The sequence below is a fragment of the Chroicocephalus ridibundus genome, chromosome 1 (genome assembly GCF_963924245.1).
Source record: "Chroicocephalus ridibundus chromosome 1, bChrRid1.1, whole genome shotgun sequence".
NCBI lineage: Eukaryota > Metazoa > Chordata > Aves > Charadriiformes > Laridae > Chroicocephalus > Chroicocephalus ridibundus.
Genome location: NC_086284.1, coordinates 99,885,635 through 99,902,569, shown reverse-complemented (window position 1 = coordinate 99,902,569; position 16,935 = coordinate 99,885,635). Strand labels below are relative to the sequence as shown.

Sequence of the window (16,935 nt, the reverse complement as noted above, 5' to 3'; positions counted from 1 at the left end):
GGAGCTGTAAATCACTTCCAAGGGGATTATGGCAGATGAGAAAGAAAAGCAAGCCCGCTGGCAGGAGGTTTGAATTCACTCCACGGAGAGGCTCATATTGACAGATTTAGGGATCAAAGACGTGGGAGGAGTACTGATGTAGTAGCCCGGACACAGCTGAGCTACAGTCACAGCACTGGAACTACTCAGTGTTGACCAACCCTTGACTGAGCCAGGAGGAAGAGCCCATATCTCCAGAGAAACTCCAAGAGAAATATTTTGACCAGCATTCTAGAATACTGTTTCACTTTGTTTTTCCGTCAACATCCAGGAACATAGTTTCAACTTATTTCCATTTTCAGGCTAAACTACCCTGATAGATTTGCTCTAGGCTGACTTTCCTATGTACCAGTATAGGTTTTGACAAATTAAGAATGAAAGGAAAGAGGAAAAAAGACAAGTTAAGTCCTACTTTGATATCAAATTTTATCTTAGTCCACAGGTCTTCTGGCTTTACATTTACATTGATACCCATAAGTAACAGCCACAAGTGCAATCATTTCCCAGTTTCATTGATCTGTGCCACACACAACTTCCATCTCTTCCCCCCATCTAACACTTCCTTAGTTGATGCAAATCATTCTTCAGAGGTGAAGCTGCTTCCTTTGGATCTTTATAAAAGACTAAAGGCATTAGTGTCACTTTACTTTTTTTTGCAAACAGGGCAAAATGACAAAGGCGCAATGTGAGAACGGTCTCTTAAACTCACTGACACCCACCCACCCAGAAACCTGAGGTGAAATTCGAGGTCCTGGTAAGCTATGACCATCAGTAAAGCCACCTGAGGGGAGGTGCGGAGCAGGGTTGATTTCAGCATTCAAAGCTTTGGCCCAGAAGTTTCAATGATATGGCTCCCGCGGGAAGGCACTCTATCAACAAAGTTACACTTCCAAAATTACTTGACAAGTTGTGACAACTGTAATCAGAAATTAGCGCTTTTGCAAGAAACCAAAGCAGTGGCGACATTAATACACAACGAAGAGGCCCCAGAACTAGATGCTGCTCTAGTTTATTCTCCGTATGATTGACTACTCGCTCGGTGACCTTGGAAAAAAGCTGCCTGATGTCGCAGAGTCTCGTGTCCCTTCAACACAACGGAAAAAAAGTGGACAGCCCCCACCTCGAGAAGTACGAGGATCCGACAATAGGTTGGTGTTAGTCACTTCTCAACAGCCGGCCACTTTCTCCGTGCCCGCTTACCTCCCGTCCTGCCTTACCCACCGGGCCGCGGGGACGCGCAACTTTTTCGCCCTGCACCTACCAGCGGAGAAACCGGCTGGGGAAAGGGGGCGACCGGGTGAAGAAGAAGGAAACACGGCTGAACGGGGCGAGCCTACGCGCCCCCTCGATTTTATCAACCGGCGCCTCCTTTTCTCGCTCCCGGGAGACGCTGCCGCCAGCCCCGGGAGCGCCCGCGGGGCTCTCCGCACCCACCTCCCCGCCGGACGGGGGATTTTCAGGTGCCTCCACGGTCCCATCCGCACCGCCCTCCCCCCCCCCCCAAAAAAAGCAAAGCCGAAGTTTCTTAATTAAAAGCCAAAAACCGCAGGAGCAACCCCCCACCACCACCCCCCGGGAGCGGCGGCGCCCCCCGGCCCGCGGCAGCCTCCCGGCCCCGGTGGTGGCTCCGCTCGCCTCAGGGAAGAGCCGGTGCGGGGCGAAGGGACCGCGGCCGGGCCGGGCGGTGGGAAGCTCCGCGCCTACCTGGGACTGCCCCCGCCGGAGTGGAGCGGAGGGTAGCCCTGCCGAGGCGGGACGGGACGGGACGTGATGGGACGCGGGCGCAGCGAGCCGGGAGCAGCCGCCGCGGCCGGGGAGGAGTCACCGGACGGGGGGAGCGGCGGGGAAGGGGCAGGTGCCGCCAGGTGGATGCGCTGCCCGGCCCCTTCCTCCTCCCTTCCTGCCCGCAGCCCGCCTCGCTCCCCCGCCGCCGCTGGGAGACGACGCGGGTCCCCGCCGAGGGCGGCGGCGGCGGGGGGACGGCGCCCACCAGCCCTCCGGGGGCGGGGGGGGTGGGTTCCGGCTGTGCCGTGTCGCCGCCGGCGGGGGGCACGGGAGGACCTTCCTGGCCGATAGGGCCCGCACCGGACCGGGGCCCCCCTTTCCCCCAGCCCTCCTCCTCCTCTTCCCCCCACGGACTTTTGCGAAACAAACAAGCCGGAGGGAAGCAAAGGGAGCCGCGGGAAGGGCCCGCATCCCCCCCGCTCCTACCCCGGACCGCGGCGGCACCGGGGGTTCCCTCCCGGTGTAAGGACATCCCCCCCCGCCCCCCAGGGGGCAGAGGTGTCGCGAATCCTCCGGGCGGGCTGCCCCAGGGGCTGCTTTTGCTGCTGCAGCCTCAGCCTTCTGGGGTGAGTGGCCCGAGCCTTTTTTTTTTTTTTTTTTTTTTTTGACTTACACATCAGTCGTCATTAGGCTGCGTTTCAAGGTGTTGCACGCAAATAAGAAGCCACAACGCTTCCCTGAACAGGGCAGGTCAGGAGCCGATAAAGTTTGGTCATAAAATACCCAGCCCGGGGTATTATTTCCTTTTTCTTTTGCCTTCTAGGGCCTTTTAATAGAGGCGCACTCTGAAAAATGACTGTAATCTCAATTGTCACTTTACTTATAACGCTCTAGTCACTTGTGGTAACTCTCCTGTAAAGCAGATCTACAAATGAGTGAGGATTTTCTCTGCCAAAGCTGAGCTCTGCTGCAAAAAAATCCACTTATATCCCAAAACCTCAGAGTACAACTGGAAAAGTGCATAAGTGTTTGAAGAAATTCCACTCACTTTTAGTAACAGCTCCAAATTATCCTCAATATTGCTGCTTGGTATACTTACCATCTCTGTACAGAGAGTACAGATAAGGCAAAGTACCCAAGTTTGGCATGACAAGTGTTTGGGGTTTGTTTATATTTTCAAATGCATATCAAGGAATTACATCAAGTGCACCAAGAGGCCAAGATCATACCTTCAGTATTTTTCCAGCTCTATGTATTTATTTAAAGAGAACTATGTATCTTCAGACCCTTTAGTACAAAAACACAGGGAGTATTAGCTGAAACATCTTTAAACTTCAGTTTAGGATTTTCAGCTGAACCTTTCTGTAAGGCTGTTTCTGCTCATGCTCTCCCAAAAGGAATCAGTGAGATTCAGTGATTTTCCAGTATGGATTCAGTTGCAGGAATTAGACCTCAAATTTCAGCTGAAGTAAAACTTAAAATCGTCCCAAGTCACAACCAAAATGCACTGCATTGTCACCTTCTGTGGTCCTCTAACGTGTCCACCTGTGTGGCATGTCCCTGTCTTTAATCTACAGTAACTGGCAGTGGCCTTCAGAGCTTAGAGATATTTCAGGTTTGAAGCAGGACATCTAGTCATCAGGTTTCCCTGTCAAGTTTCCTTACAAAGACAGAGGGAAAGGGCCCTTCAAATTGTCACTTGGCATCATGGCCACAAGGAGAGATCCCTCAAGATCTATTCTGCTCTACAGGAGAACATGAACATTTCTCTACTTTAGGAATTCACATCTTTTTTTCCTTTGAAAGTCATTTAAAGGCTACATATTCCTGTACTGATGATGTCTAGTTCCTCTCTCAAGACAAAGCTCACTTAGTCATTAGGATACCTAATAATTTGTGTTTCAAAAAGGTATTTCTTTTGAGCTTAAGTATATCCTGGATCTGACTTTGGATTTGTGCAAATGTCTTGCATGATGGCTACAGATAAGGAGAAAGGGAGATGTAAAATACACAGGCTGATTGCTTTGTAAGTTGTTCTTGTCTATAGGTAGCCACTTCTAAGGTATTACATCAGTTCAGGTGTTATAAACAAAATTGTTCAGAAAGACACAGTAACAGGTGAAAAATATGCTGTGCTCAGGAGCTGTGTTATGCCCTGCCAGAGACGTTTTAAACTCTTTACAAGAGGGGGGTGGGGGGTGGGGGGAGCGCTCAGTGCAGCTCCATTAAAGCGAAAGGCGCTCTGCCTAGTTACAGACTTGAAGATCTGGGCACAAGCCAGCAGCTCGTTGATTACCCCTGTTAACACCTTTTCTTCTCAGAGAGGGCTGAGCTGGTCCAGTGAACAGTGCATTCCCACCCTCTTTCCCCCAGTTCTTCCCTCCCTTCCTTCAGGCCGGTGCCTGGCTCACTAAAGGGTTGGCCTTTCAGATCTCCAACGTGGTAAAAGCTTTCTTTTTTTTTTTTTTTTTCCTTTTTTCTTTTTTTAACTGGGTTAATATTCCCCAAGGTTAACTCAGCTTTGCTAACAAAGGTCAAAGGAACGGGAGAGCTGGAGCAGGGGAGGCGGGGAGGGGGACACTGCCTCCTCTTGGCAGCAGAAGCTGTCAGGTCTGTTCAGCTCGTCTTTTCTACTCGAGGACTGAGTTTGTGGCCCTGGCATCTCTTCCAAAACAGTTGTATGTATGTATTATTGTGTTTTAATTATGCAAGCTGGCTTTTGCCGAGCAGGAGGCTGAGTATTCATTTTAGTCATGGATTATAAGCCACCTTTAAAGGAGGGATCAGGGCAGGGTTTGGTTTTTCAGGGTGGCTGCATGCTTTGGGAGGGGCAGGCGAGTCCTCTGCTGGAGAGGGACTTTCTTGCTGAGGAGCCCAGAGTTCACTGACCAGAATTCCAGGTGTCCCAGAGCTTCAACCTCACCCCACCTAACGCTGCTCATCTCAGCACTTACTCCAAACACCTTTCTCTCATTTAAATATTAATAAATGTTCAATGAACTACTTCTTCCTCCATATTTATGTGCGTGTGGGGTAGGGGAAGGATGTTTGGATGTTTTCTTTTGTTTTTTACAGAAATACAGAATCACAGAATCACAGAATTGTAGGGGCTGGAAGGGAGCTCTGGAGATCATCTAGTCCAGCCGCCTTGCCAGAGCAGGGTCACCTGGAGCAGGTTGCACAGGAGCGCGTCCAGGCGGGTTTGGAATGTCTTCAGAGATGGAGACACCACCACCTCTCTGGGCAGCCTGTTCCAGTGCTCTGCCACCCTCAAAGTAAAAGTTTTTCCTCATGTTGAGATGGAATTTCCTGTGTTCCAGCTTGTGTCTGTTGCCCCTTGTCCTGTCCCTGGGCACCACTGAGCAGAGCCTGGCCCCATCCTCCTGACACCCACCCTTTAGATATTTGTAAGCATTGATAAGATCCCCTCTCAATCTTCTTTTCTCCAGGATAAACAGCCCCAGGAAAATCAAAAACTAAGGTTTCTATAGACTGGTGCTAAGCATCTGAATTTCAGCATGTAAAATAAACTGCTCTTATTTAAGTGTCTGGCATCACCTGCCATTGTACATCGTACCACATGATACCTTTGGCTTCCTCTGACACCTCCTTTGCTCTATTTAAGGTATCTCTGCCACCCATTAATCATAACTTTCTTTGTTTCTGCAGCACTTTGTCATTGCAGTTCATTTCCTACCCTGTTAATACCCGACCTGTCATTTGCTCCATTGTCTTTTGTACTTCTGAATTTTTCGCCTGTGTTTCTAGCCTCTAATCTAAAACCCAGGGGAGCTGGAGATAAGGTCTCTCTAAAGCCAAACTGCAGAGTACTTACTCAAAGCATGTCAGAATGAGCTTGCACTTGCCACTTTGGGACTACAGCACAAGACTTCCTTTTGCCACACCAACAGAACTAGAATTAGAGGTGTCTCCAAGGAAATTCAGTGCTAAAACCCACAATTGGGGAAAAAAACCAAACAAACAAAAAACCAAAAAACATTCAGATGAGGAGCTGGCTCACCCAACACACCTCCTCCTTCGTTTTCACAACCCAGCTTTAAGAACCAGGTATCTCGTTATGCCCTACTGCAGTAGAATCCTCTATGCATTTTTTTTCATCAGTACCATGAAAGAGACTTCTGTCGTTGACGCTTTACGACAGACGCTACAGTTATGCACTCACCCATAAAACTACATCCAACTTGGGAACTTAATTAGTCATTTAATAACTAAGCTTAAACTAAATGTATGTTGACTTTGGAAGTACATTTGCATCTGCTGCTATTACCAAGAATACACACGCATAAATTTACCTGCCGCAGGTATATTTGAAAATCAAAATAAATGGGCAGACATCTTCAAAAACCATCTTTTTTTTTTTCTAACTCTTGAATGCCAGTGAAACAGGAAATAGTCCTTTGTTAGGGTATTAACCCTAGGTTAGGTGAAAAAACACAACTTCTTAAACCAATTACCCTGTTATCTGGGAACTAGGAGAGGGTCTCCTGTGCCTGCAGATGAGAAAGGTGCGTCCCTGTGAACATTCTCACTTCTTTCCCAGCCTTTCAGAAACCTTTTTAGAAGTTTCAAGCCCTACACAGATGGAAAAACAGAAAATTGCCCTGGCTTTTCTTGATTCTCAATTATATATTTTTTTTTCTTTTTCCTCTCAGTTTAGTCTTTCTAGTCTAGAGACAAAGTCTCAGGGTTATGAAATTCGTTGCTCTCTCCCAGACGGAAGAAACTGCGACGAATAAGTGACCTTAACTTTCCTTTAGGTGTGTGTTGTTTCAATAGGCTTCTTGTCTGTTACTGTAAAACAAGAGAGAATAAAAATTCAAATACCGCTCTTTATTGGATTTTTCTGGGTGTACCATGTAAATACAGCTGCATTTTCCTACATCAGAATAGAATTTGACCTACAAATTTGACCTGCTATCCACATTAAAATAATTCTACTCTTGTCGCACAGAAATTGAACAACAACTTTAATTTATTGTAAGATTTTTTTCCTGATAATCAAGACTTTTTTTTTTCAGTGATCTGGTTGTTAGCTTTGTCTTGCATTTGTAACACAAAGCAGCCATAAATCCACACAACTCAGCCATTTAAGCCAGGTTTATCGTTACCCTTGTGCCAGCAAACAGGCCTGAAGCAACTACAATGCATCAGGGAATATGGGTTTCGATGCAGACTGATCTCTATGTTCTTATAAAAAGAAATTACACAAATATATTTTGACTTATATTTTAAAATTTTTTATTTACTATGAATTTGCAAAAGGAAAACTACTCAATTCTTATGCTATTGCCTTTAAACATCTAGTGACAGAACTGTGTTTCAGCAGAAATTAGAAACAAATATATTTAGTTTTGCTGATGCATACAGAAAAATACTGATTGGGAAAATAAAAAGAAACAAACCACAATAAATATTAAATTAAGATTTTTTTTTCTAATTAGAACCCAAAAGCGACATTGATTAAGCAGGGCCAGATGTTCTAAACTGATCATTTAATTATAATTTTTTTTTAAAAGTTGAATGTTACTCATGACATCTTATATTAACAAATAACTTAATTTTTGTAGATCCAGGAAGACCACTGATTTTCATTTATTCGGTAATACAGAAATAAAAAAAAAAAAAGAGAACAAGACCTTTTGAACGGTTGAATTTTCTGAATACCTGCATGAGATAACCAGAGATAAATTGTATCCACAAAGAATTGCCTTTTGTTTGTCTGAATAATAAAGAGTTAGGGGTTTTTTTATTTTCAGTCCTAGTTCAGCTCCAGATTTGCTGTATAACTTTGGTGAACTTGTTTCCGTCTGCCTCCGTTTCTTGCTCTGTAAAAGGGAATTAATGGTATGCATTATCAGGAGGAGTCTAGCTATTTTCACATTTAATCAAATATTTGTAAAAGTGCTTGCTGATTTGTTGATTAACCTGTTATAAAAGGGTAACAATAAAGTGTCTTCTTTATATTTACCTGCAGCTAGGCAAGCTTTTTTGGTCTGTTCCTGCAGTGAGTATAAGTACCTGATTTTTATCAACAATTGGACATTGTTTTAATTCCATGATAAATTGTGCAGATGAAGCCAGAAAACTGTAAATCACTGTTTGGTCACAAACAAAATACTGATCCGGTTCACTGGATCAGGCCTGCTATAAGCAAATGAAAATGCAGTACAGTTTCACCTGTTTATATCCTTCAGCAAGCCAGCAGTTAACTAAAGAAAAAATACATTTAATTGCAATTATGAGAAAGTGCTCTTTGCATGTGCAAATGCAAGATTTCAGTTTCTGTTATTGTACTTCTGAACAAATACTCCCGATGAGGGTACTTTTCTAGTTCCTTGACATTCAGGAAGCCGTGCTTTCTGTGGAAGCAGCAAGGTGTTTTGTCCATTACGTTTCACAGGACAACTTTATGGTTGTGAGTAAGGCAACATTTTACGGTTTGACTCCCATAGGTTCAGTTATTTCTCTTTACTTTTTATTATTATTATTATTATTTTAATTGAAGTAGCTCAGTGAAACCCTATTTGCAGTATGAATGTATTTTGTAGTGGAGAAAAAATTGTGATTTCTGAAATTATTTCTGAATCACAGTTACCACTATTCCACATCTCATGATAAGATTTATTAGCCTGTAGTAGAACATCACACACTCGGATCTCTTACTGCTTGCTACATTTTCCTCATTAATGACCAAAATATGTTTACATTTCTTCATCTTACTTCATCATTCTTTATTAGGTCTGACTCTCTTCATTGGTTTATTTTGGTTCAGTGGCTACGTTAATTCCTTAAGAAAGAACTGTGTTTGCTTGCCTGCTGCCTATGTAAAGAAGTCTTCTGCTTGAAGGCGCAAATAAACCAAAGCCAAAATACTTCCTATCTTTAGAGAAGGCAGCACGAGAAAACAGATCCTTCCTGGTGAATAATGAGAACTGTGGCATTACTATTTCCCTCTAAAAACTTTAATTCTACCTTTACTTAATTGCCAACATTTTGGCATTAAGCAAGAAAAATTTTGAACAGGAAATTCCTATGCTGGTCAATTGCTTGTTTACTGAACTTTTTCTTCTGGTCCTATATCACCTTTGGGATCAAATCCCAACCACTCTAAGTCATGTCAAAGCTTCGTACGAAGCTAAAAGAAGCTAGAAGTATTTGTTTTCTCTGGGATTGATCGGACGCAGGTCATCAAACTCATGTACAACCACCCAGTGAGCAATTTTCAGGAGGTAATTTGAACCCATCCTGAGAAAGGAGTACAGGCTGGCTAATACGAGTTTCTTCTGGTGATGGACCTCTTCTCCTAAATACTTCTGTTGTAACAACAGCAACAGTCTTCATAAAACAAATACCAGCTAGGGCTGGCGTCTTCACTGCTGTTTTGCTTAAACCTGTTCAAAGTCTAGGTAAAATGAAAACCACTTAGACAACATTGCATGTACACTGTAGAAAACGGCCTTGAGAAATAAATATCCAAAGCTGGCAAAGCCTATGCTTTAGATCTTAACACTGTACTACTATTACTAATTAGCCAAGTGGGGCTTACAGAGCTTCTTTGCAAAATAATGATTATCTTGCTGTCTGTCTGCACAGGTTTGGAAGAAAAAAAAAGAAGAGATAGCATAGATGGAAGTCAGGTACGAGAAGTAGAACAACTGATAGTTAATTTTATTATCAGGTTCCCAGACTTTTTCTACCATTTTGCTTATGCCTCTTTTACGTTAGGCTAAATATCCCTTCTTTCCAATCTTTTGCTATCATTGAGACAAGTATTTTCCACCTTTCTGTATTTGAAAGCAGATTCCACTTCTCTCAGGGTTCTGTTCAATTCGTCCTGCTATATGCAAAGCAACCCCTCTCTAATAGTGTTAATGTGTTGCTGCTCCAGCCTTCACAAAGCTTGTGTTGCTATTGACGGCACAGCTGTCCCTGCAGAGACACAGGTACTGCAGTACCCTACAACGCATGGAATATTGCAAGAACATTTCCTCGAGGAGTAAAAAGATCGTCTGTGAGACAAGATGCTCCTGTACCTGGACTGGATTAAAATTGCCACTTTTTTTGCTGTTACGTTGCTACCTAATCCCATAGATAACAAGTATCTGAACCAACTGGGTTATAATTGTTTTGGGGGAGTTGGATTTCCATTTCCCATTTTATTTTTTAAAGTCTACTTTAAGACCATCCTCCCTTATTCAGATTTTGTGGGAGGCACATTATAAACAGCTAAAGAGATTTTTTTTGTCATTTTCATTTATTTTGCCCCTTTATTAATGGTTGTTTTTTGTTTAATTTCTACTTGTGTCTATGCACATGTTGCAACTGTTAATATTAACTATACAATAAGTGAAACCATTACCTTGTTTTATTTTCTCTCTTTCTGTTGTTGCGTCTTCAAGACAAAACCACCCTCTGCCCGGTGTCTGGTGAACTTCGTTCTACTGAACTACTCCAGCCTGATAAAGAGGATTTTCACACCTTTGAACTGCAGACCGAAGTGCCAATTGTACGAAAACAAGGAGTTAACCTTTTCTTAAACTGGCTGTGCTGAAACGGGAGAGAAAGAGAGTCATAACTTCAGATTGCTGCTCAGGAGGGAGCCAGTTCTTCAAAAGCGATGCAAGAGCTCGGAGCTTTCGCATCCCGCCGCTTCCTGAGCTCTCCAAGCTTGTTCCCGGTGAGCCGGGCTGATCGAGAGAGCACCAGCACAGAAGCTGGGAGGGTCAACTGGTAACCACATGAAGGTTCAGACCCTGGAAACTAATTCAAAGGGTGGTGGGTTGGATAGCCCGGTAATCTCTCAAAGAGCGGTAGGAACAGCTAAGGTGGACACCTCACCACAATGCATGTCACAGATGTTGACAACACTTGGGTGGGCTAGAGGGTTTTAATATACTTTTCCTATGGCTTATAAATACAAAATAATCCTTTTAAAATTATAATGTTATTCTGCTTTTGTTCGTGTGTCTTGATACCACTCAGATTTCTTACATAACCCTAGTCAATACACAATCTTTTTAAGATTGGACTGCACTGAAAACAAGAACTGTGGTATTCCACCCATCAAACATGATTTTCCTGGTATCCTTGCAGAGATCAGAGTTGAAACTCAGAGAGGAATTTACCCTGTAAGTGCTGGGAACTGTTAGATGACCTTAAGGCAAAGAATCCACAAAATAGCCAGACCTTTAGCAGCCCATTATATGCCCCAGAAGGGCTGCTATGAAGCTAGCAATTCAGGAGAGTGCCTGTACTTCGGCAAGACACCACTTCTTTAAGCCCTATCTGAGAAGACTTGGAATTTTTGCCTTAGATATGCTAAAGGTGACAAATTAGCCCAGACGCCCATTAGTCAATTCATTCAGCACAAATCGATTGACCTTCAAACAGTCAGAGTTAGCCACTTATAAAAAGACTGCAAGGAGGCCACAGGGCGTCCTGCATCCTGTGCACCCAGAATAGCTCGATCCTGTGTATTTTGAATGCAACCCATCTGCACTAATCCCAAAATTGTAGCACTATGTGATGGGGCTACAAGAGCTACATAAAAATAGTGAGAGCAGGAAACAGTATAAAGACACACCTCCTGTCCCACAAGACAGTGACAATCCTGTCCTAATAGTCTCATGGGCAACAGGCCTTTTTGCCTAGACTGTTACCTAGATGGGATGCCAGGCTCTCTGCCAGGCTCCAAATGGGGTAAGAACACTGGGTTTTGACTGTGGTGAGATTTCACACATTTGCACGTGAACAGGGAAGCCTAGTGCCAGTGTTTCTGCATAGAGACACTTCACTATCATCCTCGAAGGGCTCCCAGAAGGACCAGCAATAATCCTTTAACAGCTTCTTCAGATCCTTTAACCTTCTTCAGATGCTCCCTTCTGGAGGAAGAAAGCAGGCTGGCAAAAATTATTTCAGTTGGCTGAGGTTAGCCTGCTCGTCTTGTGAAGGAGGGGCAATGCCAAGTCCCTGGAGGACATAAACACACAAATCAGCCTTTACAGCCAGGAAGGACTCGTGGTGCAAGCCCAGTAAATTAGGCAGGATTGTGTATCTGTCCACCTGCATAAGCAGACTATCCTGATAAGCCCAGGTGTAGGTTGCCCAGAGGTAACTAAGTGGAATATGTAACCCACACCCCACAGGCTGAGGATGGAGGGTCTAGTCTGCTCCTCCTGGAGCAGGGTAGGCCCCATATGGTCTATATTGCTGTGAAATGTAGCATAAGCTAAAATAGGGGTAGGTTAATGGTGCAAGTACTTATTAATAGTGTAGTGTTTCTTGCTCTCAGATATGGTATGCAAACACACAGTGATCCAGAAAGACCTGGTAATTCAGAGGGAAGCAACCTTTCAAAGCTCTGCAAAGGTCAGATGTATACCCCCAAACAGTCTCTCCCTCCCAGGAGCAAACAGTTCTCTGTTTTCACCCAAGAAATTTTCATGTCCTGGGGGGGCATCCAGTGTCCCACTGCAGAAGGTGAGCAATCCTGTGAAACATCGCTGAAACTGAGGGTCCATTTTTGTAGATGCTGTTGTGCTTGTAGCTGTATACCCAAAGCTAAAAGCACAAAGTGAAAGGCAGGTAGCCTGTCACCCCTTTTACGGCGCAACATCCATGACACTGGCATCTTTTTCAGAGTGCTCTTGAAACTGAGAGATGTCCTGATTGCTCTCCCATCACCTGAATAAAAGGAAAGCCAACATAAAAAGAGAAGACTCAAGAGAAAAACTGCACCTCTCTCAGAGATAGTAAAAAGATTGAGTCTTCCTTAATAGCAGGAGCTGTAGACACATGCTTGGCACACAGATTGGTTTAAAACCCTCAAGCAGGTAATCTCTTTGGTGAGACTTTCAGAAAAAGGTTGCTGTGATGCACAAGGAACAAGCATCTCATTCAGCTTCACAGCAGACTGGTTACACAGCATGAAACAGCTCTCGTGGCTCTGCTCTACAGGGCCCACAGAGCAGCAGAGTCATGCTGCAGGTCACTGGTCTGTAGGACCAAAAAGAAAGTTGAGGGACCTTTCTTTCTCTCTGATGTTTTTTAGGTTCTCCTCTTTTTTTTCTTTCTGATTAAGCGTCCACAAGAACGTTGAAGATTTTTTAGGTTGCTCTCTCCAGACTGGCCAAGTCATAATGTGGGTATCCACTGAAGCAACTGGAAGGAACACTGTTCCAGCAAGTGCTCGAAATGTGCCTTTGGTTATGTGTAAGACTATGGTCTTCACAGCCTCTTACAAGTAGCACATACTGTTCTCAGGCCAGTATTTCTGTCTCTCAGAAGCAGAGCAGTTGCAAATTACCTTCTATTGAGGCTATTGTCTAGTGGGGTTATGGAACAGAAACTTGCTTTTCCCTCCTGGCTTTTGCATAAAATGCACAAAAGCCTGCTGACTGAGCCACCCAGGGTGACTGGCTACCACCCACAGGTTCTGGATCAGTAGGGCATTTTGACTGAACTATGAAATACATGCTGAAAGAAGTTAGAGGGGCACAATATATAGCAATGGTACTAGCTGCTGCTAATCGTCCTAGGAAATGTCATAGACTTTGAAGGGATTTTCCCAGACTCTCTCTTAGAAATGTTTGTCCATAAGAAAAATAGACCTATAATAAAGGTTTCTTTTTAACACACCAAAATGTATTCCAATATGTTCTGTCTTAGGTTCAAGGGCTGGTGGGTTGGCATGGCAGATCTGTAAAAATCCTGGTTTAGCCAATGAAAGCGTTACAGGAGAGCTTAGGATGAGCTAGACTTCGAGTCTGAAATCAAGAACTTTCCCCTACCCTCCCTCACCTCCTGTGGTTCGTGCAGTCTTATGTCAGCTCATAAGTGAGCATAAAAGAACCCTGCCAAATATTTTATGCGATCTACTGAAACCTCGCCTGGAAAAACAAAATAGACAAGCTATCCAGGACTACAAATCCATGCCAAATCAAGAAGGACCTGGTTCTCCTTCCTGGTGCAGACAGAGCACTCACTGTACTTGTGTGAAACCTTTGCCAGTGTTTTCATTACTGCACCCAGAAAGCCTCTGAGCTGAGCTCGGATGTAGACTGTAAAGCCCCCAAGGCTTTTTGAGAAGTATTTCCAGAAATGAAAACCTATGATCAGTCTGAGGACAAGTGTGGAGCTGGCATCCATATTCATCCCTGCCTTGCTTCTCCATCTTCTTCAGGAATGTCAATACTATGTACCAGTTTGACATTTAATCAGGCCTGTATTAAGCAGTTACTAAAATGCCTGGGAGAGGTTAGGTAGTTATGATCCTGGTTTTAATGAAGAGATCACCTGAAATTCTTCTTCTCATGGGTGCTATTTGGTGCGTAGAGGTCCACAGATAAATCTGAGATCCATGTACGATGTACCTCATCCTGACACCTTGGTTCTTAGTCTTCCTCTACTTATTTAGTCCCCATCCCTTACTGGATATGGGGGGAAACCTTGCAACCAAGGACGAGGAGAAGGCTGAGATACTTAATGCCTTCTTTGCCTCTGTCTTTAATAGTCAGACCAGCTACCCCCAGGGTGTTCAGCTTCTTGGGCTGGAAGATAATAATGGAGAACAGGACAACTCCCCTGTAATCCAGGAGGAAGTAGTTAATGATTTGCTTATGCACCTGGACACGCATAAGTCTATGGGGCCGGACGGGATTCACCCAAAAGTTCTCAAGGAGCTGGCAGGAGAGCTCACCAAGCCTCTCTCTCCATTATCTATCAACAATCCTGGTCAACAGGAGAGGTGCCGGATGACTGGAGGGTGGCCAATGTGACGCCCATCTACAAGAAGGGCCAGAAGGAGGATCCCGGAAACTACAGGCCTGCCAGCCTGACCTCTGTACCGGGTAAGATCATGGAGAGGATCATCCTGAGTGAGCTCTCAAGGCAAGTGCAGGGCAGCCAAGGGATCAGGGCCAGCCAGCATGGGTTTATGAAAGGGAGGTCCTGCCTGACCAACTTGATCTCTTTCTATGACCATGTGACCCGCTTTCTCGATGAGGGGAAGGCTGTGGATGTTGTCTACCTGGACTTTGGTAAGGCCTTCGACACCGTCCCCCACGGCATTCCCCTGGAGAAACTGGAGAATCATGGCATAGACAAGTGTACCCTCCGCTGGATAAAAAACTGGCTGGATGGCCGTGCCCAGCGAGTTGTGATTAATGGAACAAAATCTGGTTGGCGGCCGGTCATCAGTGGTGTCCCTCAGGGCTCAGTTTTGGGGCCAGTCTTGTTCCATATCTTTATTGATGATCTAGACAAGGGGATTGAATGCACCCTCAATAAGTTTGCGGATGACACCAAACTAGGTGGGAGTGTTGATCTGCTTGAGGGTCGTAAGGCTTTACAGAGGGATCTAGACAGGTTGGATCAATGGGCCAAGGCCAATGGGATGAGGTTTAATAAGGCCAAGTGCCGGGTCCTGCATTTTGGTCACAACAACCCCGGGCAACGCTACAGGCTTGGGGAAGAGTGGCTCGAAAGCTGCCTGGCAGAAAAGGACCTGGGAGTGTTAGTGGACAGCCGGCTTAACATGAGCCAGCAGTGTGCCCAGGTGGCCAAGAAGGCCAATAGCATCCTGGCTTGTATCAGGAATAGCGTGGCCAGCAGGAGTAGGGAAGTCATCGTGCCTCTGTACTCGGCACTGGTGAGGCCTCACCTCGAGTACTGTGTTCAGTTTTGGGCCCCTCACTACAGGAAAGACATTGTGTCCAGTTCTGGGCTACCCGGTTCAAGAGGGACAGGGAACTGCTGGAAAGGGTGCAGCAGAGGGCTACAAAGATGATTAGGGGACTGGAACACCTCTCTTATGAGGAAAGGCTGAGGGATTTGGGTCTCTTCAGTCTGGAAAAAAGACGTCTGAGGGGTGACCTTATCAACACTTATAAATACTTAAAGGGTGGGTGTCAGGAGGATGGGGCCAGGCTCTTTTCAGTGGTGCCCGGGGACAGGACAAGAGGCAATGGGCACAAACTTGAACATAGGAAGTTCCACCTAAACATGAGGAGGAACTTCTCTACTTTGAGGGTGGCAGAGCACTGGAACAGGCTGCCCAGAGAGGTGGTGGAGTCTCCAACTCTGGAGACATTCAAAACCCACCTGGACATGTTCCTGTGTAACCTGCTCTAGGTGACCCTGCTCTGTCAGAGTGGTTGGACTAGATGATCTCCAGAGGTCCCTTCCAACCCTATGATTCTATGATTCTATGATTCTATGATTCTATGATTGAAGTGCTGGAGCGTGTCCAGAGGAGAGCCACCAAGCTGGTGAGGGGTCTGGAGAACAAGTCCTATGAGGAGAGGCTGAGGGAGCTGGGCATGTTTAGTTTGGAGAAGAGGAGGCTGAGGGGAGACCTCATTGCCCTCTACAACTACCTGAAAGGAAACTGTAGAGAGGCAGGGGCTGGCCTCTTCTCCCAAGGGAATAATGACAGGACCAGAGGAAATGGTATGAAGCTGAGGCAAGGGAGATTTAGATTAGATATTAGGCAGAATTACTTTACTGAAAGAGTGGTCAGGCACTGGAACAGCCTGCCCAGGCAGGTGGTGGAGTCACCATCCCTGGAGGTATTTAAGAAACATGTAAACATGGCTCTTCAGGGCATGCTCTAGTGCCCAAGATTATTGTTTGTGGTGGGGTGTTATGTGTGGGGTTGTGGGTGTGGAGTTTAGTAGGTGGGTGGTTTTTTGTTGGGTTTTTTTGGGGTTTTTCTTGTCGTTGGACTCGATGATCTCAGAGGTCCCTTCCAACCACTAAGATTCTGTGATTCTGTGATTCTGTGATTATTTAAGTGATCTGGTCACCTACTGCACTGTGAGTCCTACCCATAGCTCCTGATGACTGTTCTGCATTCACTGCAAAACAAAGGCTTCAGCCTGGTCAAGTGTCCTACTAGCCAGTGTCCAGGTTCTCCTGAAGGGAACGGTCCAGTGCAACCTGACATTTGTCAAAGCAATCGACTTGTTTCAAAGTTCACTTCCTCAGGATAAAGAGGCAGATATGTTCCTCTTTTTCCCCATGGGCATTTACAGGTGGTCCATCTCATGTTGTGCTGCCTTCCATGTCTGCAGTGACAGACTCCGTGAAGGATACCACTAAAAAAAAAATAAGGCTTTCAAGATCTTGAAGGAAAAAAATCTATGCCTCTCC

At 45.1% G+C, this 16,935-nt stretch overlaps 1 long non-coding RNA gene across 1 annotated transcript; it reads left to right on the top strand.

The window, feature by feature from the left end:
- The first annotated feature begins 4,309 nt into the window (after positions 1–4,309).
- Positions 4,310–10,305, top strand: LOC134524828 (uncharacterized). Its single transcript, XR_010073618.1, has 3 exons — positions 4,310–4,442; positions 9,379–9,422; positions 10,185–10,305. It is a non-coding gene; the product is annotated as an uncharacterized LOC134524828 (long non-coding RNA).
- The last annotated feature ends 6,630 nt before the right edge of the window (positions 10,306–16,935 follow it).